A 13,051-nucleotide genomic window follows, 5' to 3' on the forward strand; every position below is an offset into this window, starting at 1 on the left:
CTAAATTGCTGAGGCTGTCTTCAAACCTGCCATCTTCTTATCTCAGATTCCCAGGTACTTGGAATATAGGCATGCTGGCTTTTGATGTATGCCCCAGCACTTCAGCCCCTGCACTTACCACAGGAGTTTGGGTTGAGTTGAACACTTTTGTTATTTTATTTAACAAATATTTAGGTGTTGATGGGAGAGACAGCCAAGGTAGCAACAGAAGGTTCTGCTGAGGGCCACTTTTCTGGAGTACAAAGCCCTGGAAGTTTTGTTAACTTTCTGTCTTCAACCCAGAGCCAAGCCTGAATGCAAAACCTGAAATTTAGATTTAGTTTTCCTGTATGGTTTTATAAAACAAATTAAAAGTAAAACCAAACAAGAACACCTTGCCTAAGAAAATTTATTATTATTATTATTATTATTATTATTATTATTATTATTATTGATTGAACCCAGGGGCCTTCTACCTCAGAGCTCTATCCACAGCCCTTTTAATGTTTTATTTTTGAAATAGGGTCTTGCTAAGTTAGCCCAGGCTGGCTTCTCATTACTTTCTTGTAGTTTAAAATTTTCTTATATGCAAAGAATCTTGGAAGAATCTTATATGCGAAGAATCTTGAAATGGATGTTTCCTAGTCAAAGCTCCTAGGCTATGTTCATGTAGTGCTCAGAGCATCCTTTCCTCACCTTGCTACATCTTCCCTGAGGGACTTCATCAAATGCTAGGACAGATGGCGACCCTCACTTTTGCTAATTTTGAATCCTAGCAACGCGATTCCTCCTACTTTTAAGTTGTTTGATGGAGTTGCCTAATTTTCTTTCTAAACTCATACACTCTCATTTATCTTTTTCCCCAGGATCTCTGTCTCTCTCATATGCAGATTGAGTTACTCAATCAATTTTACAATCATTCACTTCCCCACTTGATTAAATCCTAAATTTTATCATCAAAGTATTTTCAGGAGATAATATGTTATAAAAGTTAAAGTAATATTTAATTAACACCATAATATGCTCATAATTGCATTTTTCCATAAAGTTCTTTAAACTTATGGAATCCTCATCAAAAGCAGAGTTTGAACACTTGTCACTCTATTTTTTTCAAAATATAATATGGTATACTGCTTCCACTACTGAATTGTGTTTTGTAGCTGCTTTCTTACATAACATTAGGAGAAATAGACTGATACATTTTAACATTTTCCAAGTATATTCCATCACCATACAAATACAGAACAAGGATGTTCAGAATCTCTCTAGTAATTTGTACTTGATATATGGCATTGGAAAACACATTTCTACAATTATATTAATTAATTTAATTATCACATGGTTAATGGCTAGGTAACAACATTTCTTTTTTAACTAGGCACAAAAGTCATGAACAATAGTTTCTTATAACATATATAACATCTCTTTTGGTCAGAAAACTTCCCTTGTTATATGCAGGCTTAGGGCTTATTTGCCTCTGAAGATGTTTATGTGGCCTCTGGAAATAGTATGAAAGTCTTTATACTGCAGGGCAGATTTCCCAAAGCAATTTGGCTCTTTTGACTGACATCAAAGGTCAACTCAACAATAAAAAAAGTACAAGTATCAAGAAATTTCTTAATACACTTGGTACCAAGTTAACCAGTCAAATGGGCTAAAACCACCAAGCCAGTTTAGGTTCATGGACAGTCTTCATTTTAATCCCTAGAGGGGAGGAGCTGAAGCTTCTAATCTAACCTAGAAGAGAATACTAAATGTCCAGGCAGGCACAGCATGAGGTTGCTGGAGGGTGGTCCCCAGCTCTTTCAGGGCACTGTCCGGGGCTTCCCAGGTCTGTCCTAGAGCTGGTGCCTTTTGATCCAGAGAGGGTATTACTAAGAGAAGGCGGGGCATTTCTGATTCTTAACATTTCTGTTCAGTGGACATTTTCCAAACAAATGCTCTTTTCTATTGTCCAGTAGTAATTCCACATCCACCCTACACAGTGTTGAATAATCACACCTGTTGACAACTTTACTATCACAAGAGAAGCACTGAAAGATAGGAGAAGCCACCATTGAGTCGATTTGTGCTTTTAGCTGTTTCTGAAAGGTGGTAATACAGCACTCCATTAAGGCCACATACTGCATCAAAACTGAAAGTCACAGAAAAGCGCCACCTGTAGCCCCCCTTTGAAAGGAAAGTCCTTGGCAAACAATGGCCTGAATGAGCCAGTTTAATCAGGCAGGCGTCAAGACCAAAGAGACATAAATTAAACATTCATCCTTGAGTAGCAGCCAAGCAGCCAAAGCCCCCATAATCCCAATTAATCCCATTTTGTGAGGTTGTCCTTGGGCCAAGGGCACAGGGGAAGGGAATTTGCACGTTGGTTCCGCATCAGCTCTTACCTTTACAGGGGGTGGGTCTGTAATAAAGGAGTGCACCTTTGCAAGTGTTCCTGCTCTGGCATGGACATCGTGGCACTCAAAGCCCTCCCTCGCCCTTCTCCTGTGATCTGTCAGTTAAAACTTCCTTCAAGGACATCCTACACCTTCTGAGAATTAGATGCTCCTTTGTTTGTACAGCTGAATTGACTTCCCATCACCTGCTCCTGCGGCCACACAGAATGAAGGAGCCTCTTGATTTTCCCCTGAACCTCATTTTTGTCAATTTACATTCTCTTCTGGGAGAAAAGTTAAGTAGCTCCCCAGGAATAGGAAATTTCCTCCAGAGAGCAGTCTGTGGTCCACACACAGTGTCAGCCTGGTAGGTCCGCTGCTTACCCCTCTTGGTTCTTGTGGGAAGGAAGAGGCAGGGTCCACTCTCTGCAGGCAGGTCGCCCTGTAGTAGCACCTTTCAGAAATACCTCACCTGTGCTGCAGATTCGCCATGGCCAGGCCCACAGGTTCCATTTCTACCTTATCACGGGCCGACCTAGACAGCAGTGAGCAGAAAAGGCCAGAGGTAGAGACTGCCGTGGCCTCCAGCCACCAGAAGTCTCCTCCCCTTCTTTGATCACACTGTAACAGGGGCCTGCTTCTGACCCTGGCACCTAATAGACAGCCTGTTACAAGGCTGGCATTCATCCCTTTCCTTCACCCTTGCCTTCACCCCCACTTATCAAATAACACATTCATATCCATTTACTGACAGAGGAGGACCTAACACCTATGGATCTGAATAAAAACGGACTCAAGGAAGACTTAAACATGAATTGTAGCCCTTCTGATAACACACCAGCATGACCTTGGCCATGGATCTGAATAAAAAACAACTCAAGGAAGACTCAAAACGTGCGTTATGTCCCTTCTGATAAGACACCAGCATGACCCCAAAGAACTAACTCTTAAAAAGGGACTTGATTCCCTTTTTCAGGGAGAAGCCGAGGCTTGTTCCTAAATGCTTAGTTTCTCTGATTTGCTAGCAAATCGATACATTTCTTTTTCCTTCTTCCAAAAGTCCTGTTCCAATTATTTGACTTGGCTTTCAGGGCAGGTACTGGGATTCCATAACAATACCAATAGGCTCTGTCTCCCAGGTTTCTCTGTGGTTTGGGAAACCACATGGGACCAGGTTCTCTCCAGTAAAACATGAGCACGAGCCAAGCACCACTTCTTCCTTTGGCGCACAGACTCCTCCTGGGCTTGCTCCTTCATGTTCTACCCCCTTTTCTAACTGACTGAGATGGGAAAGCACTCCTTCTGCACCTCTTGTTCTTCTGGAACCAAAAATGTTAAAGATGGTGTTGTTAGCATCAGTCTGGGTCCTGGAATGACTACCAGGAGCAGAGCCTTGGGGCAGAGGGGAGAAAATTCACAAGGTTTGGTTCTACATCAGCTCTTCTCACCTTTACTGTGTGTAGGTCCATAAAGGTCTACAGAGCCATGTATCCCCGTGCCAATACACGTTTCCAACTCTACTATAATGTTAGGTGAGCAAGAAATACATGTCCAAGCTGGGCATGCCTGTCACCCTAGTACTTGGGAGGCTGAGGCAGGACAATTGCCGGTTCAAGGCCAGCCTCAGCAACTTAGCAAGTTCCTGTTTTAAAATAAAATAAATAAATAAAATAGGGCTGGAGCGTATCTCAGAGGTAGAATGTTCCTGGGTTCAATCTTCGACCAACACACACACACACACACACACACACACACACACACACAGAAATACACTTCCATTCCGCTGAGTAATGACATGTTTGGGTATGTCGCTATAGTCTGGTCTCCCTAATGGTACACATTCAAAGCATCTTGGTTTCTTGACCTTCTACACCACCTATCTTCGTTGGCTATAGGGGAGAAGGAAGTTCTTCCCAATCCCAAACACTCCACCCTGAGCTTTCAAAGTACCCAGATGATAACAGGCTCCTATTCTAGTAAATCTGTCCTGTCCACGCCCACCTCTTAGTGCACGTGAGTGCCTTGTCTTGGCCCTGAGGGTGAACTGGGCTCTGAGGGGTCTTCTCTTAGAGGTCCGGGTCCTTATGGAGCTGGTCTCTGTTGATTATTTATAACTGAGACCTGTGAGTTAAGCCCAGGGAGGATGATAGAGAGGAAGCCCTGAGCTAAAGCGGAGAAGAAATCTGCATGCATCTCACTTCTAGGAAGAAGGCCTGTGATTTTCCACTCTAAATCAGACTTAAGAGACAGGGAGCCTGTGGCTCTTGTTTTAACTGCAATGAGTACTTGTCACTTGAAGTCTCTGTTAAATGAAGGGTGTCAAGTTTAATTTTCAGAATTGCAGTTGTTTAAGTAAATTTGATACAAGAAGTAAAAATAATGTCTCCTATTATACTTATCTTTGAGATGCTAAACATTGGGCTTTTTAGAAGGAGAAATAGAAAAGAGTATCGTGCTCATGGACCAATATACTGAAAAGATTGGATTTAGAGAATCTAATTAGCACTGAGAACAGGATAAATGGGGCATTAAGCACTTTGATCAGAGTTAAGTTTAAAGAAAAAAACCACCTGTATTTCGGGTAGATAAGGCCTTCTTTGACAGAAAAAAAATACTAGGATTTGGGTGAATCTGACTTGTTAACAAGTAATGTAAAGAAGGCACAGGTAAGAACTCAGTTTGCTTATGAAAATTGCTTTAAAAATGTTGCTTCACCGAGACTCACTGATGTTTGTTTCTGTGTTGTTTTCAGCTAATGAGATGCTGTAAAGTGAGGGAAGAGGCCGCAGGTTCCTACAGAGACCAGGTCCCCCTGGAAATTCAGAGTTTCCACGGGTATCTCAGCATTGCTGGTAGAATGCAAGTTGGGCAGTTTCTGAAAAAATTTCTTAACATAATATACTTATCCCAAAGAAACAAAAACTCACATCCACTCAAAAAAACTATACACAATTGTTTATCGCATCATTATTTATAATAACTCCAAACTAGTAACAACCAAATGTCCTATAATAGGTGAATAATTAAACTGTGACACACACATGTTAGAATACTACTAAACAATAAAAAGTAATGAGCTATTGATACATGTAACAATTTGAGTGAAGGGATAAAGTTAATCTCAAAAATGATCTTTATGCCAGGCACAGTGGTGCACGCTTATAATCTCAGCATTTAGGAGGCTGAGACAGGAGGACCTCATTTCGAGGACAACCTCAGCTACTACTTAGTGAGGCCCTTTGCAACTCAGTGAGACCCTGTTTCAAAATAAAGAATAAAAAATAGGGCTGGGGTGTATCTTGGAGGTAATATGCCCCTGGGTTCCATCTCCAGTACCGAAAAAAAAAAAAAGGAAGATTTTTATTGTATGAATTTACTGTAAAGTACTGTCGGTCCTATTCATAGGACATTCCTATAATAAAACACTTATTGTACAGATAAAGAACAAATTAAGCCCGGGCGTGGTGGCACACGCTTGTAATCCCCGTGCTTGGGAGGTGGAGACAGGAGGACTGCGCAGGTTCGAAGCCAGCCGCGTGTGCTGGCTTAGGAGACCCTGTTTCCAAATAAAAATGTAAAAATAGGTCTGGGAGTGTAGCCCGGAAGTAGAAGGGCTTCCAGGAACCCCAGTACCACCAAAAAAAAAAAAAAAAAAAAAAAAAACAATCTAATGGTTTCTTAAAGATATGTGGGAGGAAAAATATTGGTAGAAAACAAAAAGAAGAATCTAGTTTCAGCCGGGTGTGGTGGCAAAAGCTTGTAATCCCAGTACTTAGGAAACAGACAAGGGAGTCGCAGGTTTGCAACCAGCCTCAGCTACTTAGGGAAGCCCTTCGTGACTTAGTGAGACCTCATCTCAAAATAAAGAATAAAAATGAGGCTGGGGGTGTAGCTTAGAAGTAGAATGCTCCCGGATTCAGTTCCCAGTACTGGAAAAAAAAAATCTAGTTTCCATTCACATGATACAAGTAGTTTTTTCTCCTCCTCCTCCTCCTCCTCCTCCTCCTCCTCCTCCTCCTCCTCCTCCTCCTCCTCCCCTTCTTCTTCTTCATGTGGTACTAGGTATTGAATACACGGGCATTCTCTCTCTGGCCTACATCCCCAGACCTTTCTAAGTTCATTTTCATGTGTGCTAAATATCTTCGGAAATGACTAACCAATTGCACTTTTAGAATAAAGATAATGTAGCCAGGCGTGGGGGCGCACACTTGTAATCCCAGCATTCAGGAGGCTGAGACTGGAAGATCGCGGTTCGCGGACAGTTTCAGCTACTTAGTGAGGCCCTCCGCAATTTAGTGAGACCCTGTTTCAAAATAAAAAATAAAAAATAGGGTAGGGGTTGTAGCTCGGAGGTCAAATGCCCCTGGGTTCCATCCCCAGACCCACCAAAAAAAGAATAAGGATAATGTTTTTCCACATGAAGAAGGTGTCCCTCTTTGGAGGACTTTAAAAGTGAGAAGGACATTCTAGAGGATATAAAAAACAATCTATTGCAGAGTAAGAGAAAAATAATAGAACACCTGTTTCTGTTACATATCTTTCACATCAAAAAAATTTGATCTTGCCAGGCGTGGTGGCGCACACTTGTAATCCCTGCGCTTGGGAGGCGGAGACAGGAGGATCGTGCTGGTTCAGAGCCAACCTTGCTGGCTTAAGAGACCCTGTTTCCAAATAAAAAAAATATAAAATAGGTCTGGGAGTGTAGCCCGGAGATAGAAGGACTTCCAGGAACCCCAGTCCTAACAACAACAAAAAATTGATCTTGGAGTATGTTTAATAATGCATATGAAGCCGGGCATGGTGGTGCACACTTGTAATCCCAGCATTCAGGAGGCAGAGACTGGAGGATCATGGTTCGCGGACAGCCTCAGCTACTTAGCGAGGCCCTTCCTAATTCAGTGAGACCCTGTTTCAAAAATAAAAAGACTAAAAACGAGGGGGTATAGCTCAAAGGTACAATGCCCCTGGGTTCCATCCCCGCAAAAAAAAAAAAAAAAAAAAAAATGCATACAATTTGTTGGTTTCATAGTACCAGGGCATCATTTATCCATAAGTAAATGTGACTGTGGAGGTGGATGCTCAGATGTTTTCCTGGTGACAAAGTGTGATGCAGGGACTGGCTCGCTCCACACTAACCACCAGCCAACAGGGCCGGGCCCTTTGGTCAGTGTCAGACAGTTCTTCTCACATTGGAATGAGGAGGCCTCTTTAGGTGGTGGTGGTGGGGGGTATGTACACTGTACATGTAGGTTAAAAATTGGCAAAATATGTGCTTATTTGGAAAATGTATGGAAACTGTGTTCTTTATCTCCAATCTACTACCATGTAGAAGAGACACTTGTAGATGTTGCTTATGAATTAAAATGGTCAGTTTTGTTCCATGGATCTATTTCTAGATGAGAAAAGCATGACTTCTGTCATTTAAAAACTCAAGATTAAAAAAAAATATTCATACCATTATTATTTTTATGTAAAGTGAGGTAAATTGCCTTTAAATGTCTTCTGGCTAACTGCTATGGTCGTTGATTTAAATCTAAAGGAAAGAATGCTCCTGATAAAAAAAAAGGGCCAGGGAAGCCCTGTTTGCTGGTCCTCTGCTCATCCTCCACTGTTAGTATTCTGGGCCCATCGTCTGGCCTCTGATCTCCTCTCCTCCCTTGGCCTGAATGTCCTGAATAATCTCACCAACTCTCTCAGCTGACCTGCTGTCACAGCAAAGGGTGAGGGCTCTGCCTCGAAACCATATCATGCTCCTGAGTGACCCGGAATCTAACAGCCCTCCAAGCACTTTCCGATCACCCCAACCTGCTCAGTCTTGCCTTCTGGCCCTCCTCATTTAAAACTTCTCCTGTTATTTTACTCCTTGTCTTTGTCTGTAATTCTCTTGATCTCCCTAACAGGAAATGTGGTGGTTATCTGACATTTTCTTCCTTTCTCTTATATTTGACACTGTTAATTTTTACTTTTTCATTATCTCAAAATTACTCCATGTGTTAGATCTACATGTATGGATACATCTCAAAAATATAATGTAAAAGGCTGAGGATGTAGCTCAGTGATAGAGCATACGCCTAGCATGTGTGAAGCCCTGGGTTCAATCCCCAGTACTAAAAACAATTTAAAAATAAAAGGTATAAAAGGATGCATGTGATCATACATGCAATTCTAAATATACAAAATGGTATTAAATACTGTTGAACACATATGACCCAGGACATTGTTGGACAATGATTACCTCTAAGGAGGAAGGAAAGGAAGAAAAATTGGGGACAAGAATTACATCTCTTTATAAAAAGTGACGAAAACTGGGCATGGTGTTGCACGCTTGTAATCCCAGCATTCAGGAGGCAGAGACCGGAGGATGGTGGTTCACAGACAGCCTCAGCTACTTAGCAAAGCCTTTTGCAACTCAGTGAGACTGTTTCAAAAATAAAAAGACTAAAAAATAGGGCTGGGGTGTAGCTCGAAGGTAGAATGCCCCTGGATTCTATCCCAACTAATGCCAAAAAAAAGGGTGACAAAATATTGAATCTAGGTGGTGGTCATATGGTTGTTGGTTATATTATTATGTGAAACTTTTACTATTTGAAGTATTTTATGCTTTAAAAATTAGCTGGGCATGGTGGCACACGCTTGTAATCTCAGCATTTGGGAGGCTAAGACAGGAGGATCGTGGTTCACGGACAGCCTCAGCTACTTAGTGAGGCCCTTTGCAACTCAGTGAGACCCTGTTTCAAAATAAAGAATAAAAAAATAAGACTAGGGGTGTAGCTTGGAGGTCAAATGCCCCTGGGTCCCATCCCCAGTACCAAAAAAAAAGTAGCTCAAATCTAATAATCATAAGCAATATTAGTGAATATCTTTCCTATCATAACATTTTAATATTACTTCTGATACTGATAACCTTATCAAATGGAATCTACAAACTAAATTTTTAAACACTGTTAAATAAGACTAAAACTCTTACAAACCAAGTAATTCAATGTTGGAAGAAGATAAAACACTGATATACTGAGTAAGATTACTGATTTTTATACATGTTAAACTCTCCCATTTATCCATGAATCTGATGCTTATGTACTCTCTGAAGGAATTTTGCAAAAGTTGACCTTTTGGTTATTATAATAAACCTTGCCAAATTCTGTAACTGATCTAACATGTAGCTTACATACTGGGAATGGAACCCAGGGGCATTCTGCTTCTAGACTACAATTCTAGACCTATTTTATATTTTATTTGAAAACAGGGTCTCACTAAATTGCTGAGAGGCTCAGCAAGTAGCTGAGACTGGTTTTGAACCTTCGTGATCCTCCTGTCTCAGCCTCCCAAGTACTAGGATTACAGGTATGTACCACCACACCTGGCTTAATCCACTTTCATATATATATTCCCTAAAAGAGCTACTCTGAGCCAGAGATGACACAAATCTGGAGTGAAAACATTTGGAGTTGGTTATTATTACTTAGCAAGTTCTTTCTACCTTATTTCCATTTTTAAGATTTTATGTATTTAACACAACACATGATCAGAAATCTTATCTTTTCAGATACCAAGCGGGTTATTTTATGCAAAGGAAGATTTTAACAACTTTTCCTAATAAGATAATTCAATTTCAAAGAAAAATCTTCAATTTTATAGCCTCAATAATTTGTTTTCAATTTATTAAAGAGAAATCAACAATCCTACCATATTATTAAATACCACAAACAACAAGCTCTAGCTGAGAAAGTATCTTATTTTGATTAAGTTTCAACAATTAAGAGTGCAAGTAACTCTTATATGTGATTAACTATTAAAAATTAATTTTACAGCTGGGCATGGTGGCACACGCTTGTAATCCCCGCGCTTGGGAGGCAGAGACAGGAGGATCGCTCAGGTTCGAAGCCAGCCACACTGGCTTAAGAGACCCTGTTTCCAAATAAATAAAAAATATAAAATAGGTCTGGGAGTGTAGCCCAGAGGTAGAAGGGCTTCCAGGAACCCCAGTACCACAAAAAAAAATTAATTTTACAATGTGAAGCCATCTTTTTTCCTTAAGAGAAGGGCAATGCAAAAGAAGAGGCAGATGGAGGAGAGGCACAAGAAAGTGGACAGGGCACCTGAGACCGCACACTCGGGGCATGATTTTGGTCACTTTTTCACAACATGGTGGTTATTTTTTTTTTTAACTCTTAAGCCTATAATAAAAGACAGTGCTAAACCAAATTTGATAAAACATTCATCTTCAAGTCTCATAAATAAATGCTATTCTAATTATAAAGACTCCCCAATACATTTACACATTTTCATATGTAGTTAATTTTGCCTAGATTTGACATCATCTTCAAAAAATAGTCAATGAAGCCACAAACAAAATACTGTAACTTTTGGAATTACTCAAGTTTTAAAGAAAAACAAAAAGATCAACAGTTTCGTAAAACAGAAGGAAAATCAGTCTCTTACTTTCTTTTCCTTTTTGTGTTAGTCATTTGAAGAGCACTGGAAGCAGACATGAGGTTTTCTTCTTTTTAAAATTTTTTTGTATTGATGCATTGTAGTCATATATCTTAATGGAGTACAAGATGGCAGAGGCAGACACGCACACATCACTCACTTAGCCCCTCCCCTTCCCTCCCCCTTCCCTCCCCCTGCCTCTTTCTCATGTTTGGCTTAGTGATTGACTTTGATATGTTTATGAATGTACATCATATACATTAGGGAATTTCCCTCTCCCCCCTCCCATCTCCCTCAGGTCACTTTATTTGCTCATTTATATTATCTTCTTCTTCGTTTAGAGTTCCTCCTATGACCCATTTTCTCCCTAGCTTCCACGGATTAGGGAGAGCATCCAATTTCTTATTTTTGGTGACTGACTAATCCCACTTAGCATAATGCTCTCCAGTTCCATCTATTCCCCCGTAAATGATGTAATTGTGTTCTTCTTTATGGTGGAGTAAAATTCCATCGAGACATGAGGTTTTCTATATACTAAGAACTTGGTTTTCTAATTTTAGCTTCAGATTTTCTTTCTTAACTGCTTCTACTCTTGCAGAGAGATCTTCAGGTGTGTGTTGCAGTTCCAACACTTGATTGATAGATAAGTCCTGCTTTTTCCTCCAGTTCCACCTGATTTTCAGCATCAACTTCACCTATGTCAGCATTAATCATCTTGGATACCAAACTTTTAGGGCTTAGATACAAAATCTTTGATGAATGGTCTAGAGTTAGAGGTGCCAGGAGGGGTGGGATTGGGAGGATGCCTCGGGGCCAGGGAACCTGGATCAACTGAACCGGGCAGCTCCGCCCTACCCCCTGGCCCTTTTCTATTTTTTATTTTGAAACAGAATCATGCTAAGTTGCTGTGGCTGGCCTTGAACCTGCAATCCTCCTCTTTCAGCCAGCCTCCCAAAACCTGGGATTACAGGCACGCACTATCACGCCTAGCTGAAGTATTTTATAAAGTTTTATTTCCTGGTATTTCTTCTTGCATTATCATAATACTCTTACTGGTCTCCCAGTCTTTATTTTTGCCCATTTTTAACCTATCCATCACATTCAGACAAAATAAACATTCTAACATGAAACTCAGAGCATCTCTGCTTGTGGTCCTTTAACAGGCTTTCACTTAGCAAAGCCCATAAACATGCTGCAGAGTAAACAACCACAAACGTTTCAGGTGCGTGTGACATTAAGCACTGGTTTGGCTCATGAGTCTGGAGGTCAGCTGGGAGGTCAACTGAGCTGACCCTGGCCAGGCTTGACTGGGATGAGTCGGCTGTGGTCCACGTGGCTCTCATGCTGCTGGGCACGTTTTTGTGGTGACAGCAGAGACACAAGCAGGGAAATGCAAACACACAGGACAGGTCTCTATCCTGGAGCCCTGATCTTGGGATAGGGGCACCGTCAACTGCATCTCATCACTTGGCCAAAGCCGGGCACATGGTCCAGGAGGTAGAGAGCAGTGAGGAATTAGGGCCAATTGCACAGGCTTCCATAGGCCCATCATGCAGGGACAATTTTTTTTCCCTGACTGAGGCACAGTCCTCTGGGAGGACATCCTGAGCGCCTCACCAACACCATTTGCCGTTGTTCTTTGTGCTCTGTGATCAGATCACTCTGAACTATCCACACATCCCCGAGTGGATCCTGCTGTCTCTTCTGTCTCTGATTTTCATGCATCATCCCTTCTGTGTCCCTTGTTTTTCATGATTGAACTCACAGCTTTGTGACCCACCCTTCCCCAGGTAGATAATGTCCAGCTCCCACATCCATCCCAGGAGAATGAGCCACACCTCCTCTGTCTTCTATCCTGGGTACAAAATATGGAAACTCGGCACCATTCGTACTAGACTGTGAATTCTCTGTGGACAGAAAATGCATTTTATCCTGAGGCTCAATAAATGCTTGTTGAGTGAAGTACAATCTTAAGGCTAATTGATTAAACTTCCGTAGTTCCTGGAAATTCAGAAGGGTGTGCTTTGACCAGGAGAGACTCGTTTTAAGGCAAGTGAAATTATAGTTAGAAATTAATACACTGCAGGAAGTGGAGCATGTCTGTAATGGGTTTGAGGCCAGTGTGGGGTAATTTGGTAAGACCCTGTTTCAAAACAAAAAATACTAAAAGGGCTGGAAGTGTAGATCAGAAGTGCCATGCTCCTTTGTTTAGTCAGAGGAAGAAAGGAAGGAAGGAAGGAAGGAAGGAAGGGAGGAAGGAA

At 41.3% G+C, this 13,051-nt stretch overlaps 1 pseudogene across 1 annotated transcript; it reads right to left on the reverse strand.

Annotated features, from left to right (window-relative positions):
• Positions 1-10,795: 10,795 nt before the first annotated feature.
• Positions 10,796-11,504, reverse strand: LOC308269990 (short coiled-coil protein-like; annotated as a pseudogene). The gene is made up of 2 exons: positions 11,326-11,504; positions 10,796-10,860 (listed from the first exon to the last, which is right to left on the reverse strand). The product of its transcript is annotated as a short coiled-coil protein-like (transcript).
• Positions 11,505-13,051: the final 1,547 nt, after the last annotated feature.

The sequence above is a fragment of the Muscardinus avellanarius genome, assembly GCF_963383645.1.
Source record: "Muscardinus avellanarius genome assembly, chromosome: 1".
Classification (NCBI taxonomy): domain Eukaryota; kingdom Metazoa; phylum Chordata; class Mammalia; order Rodentia; family Gliridae; genus Muscardinus; species Muscardinus avellanarius.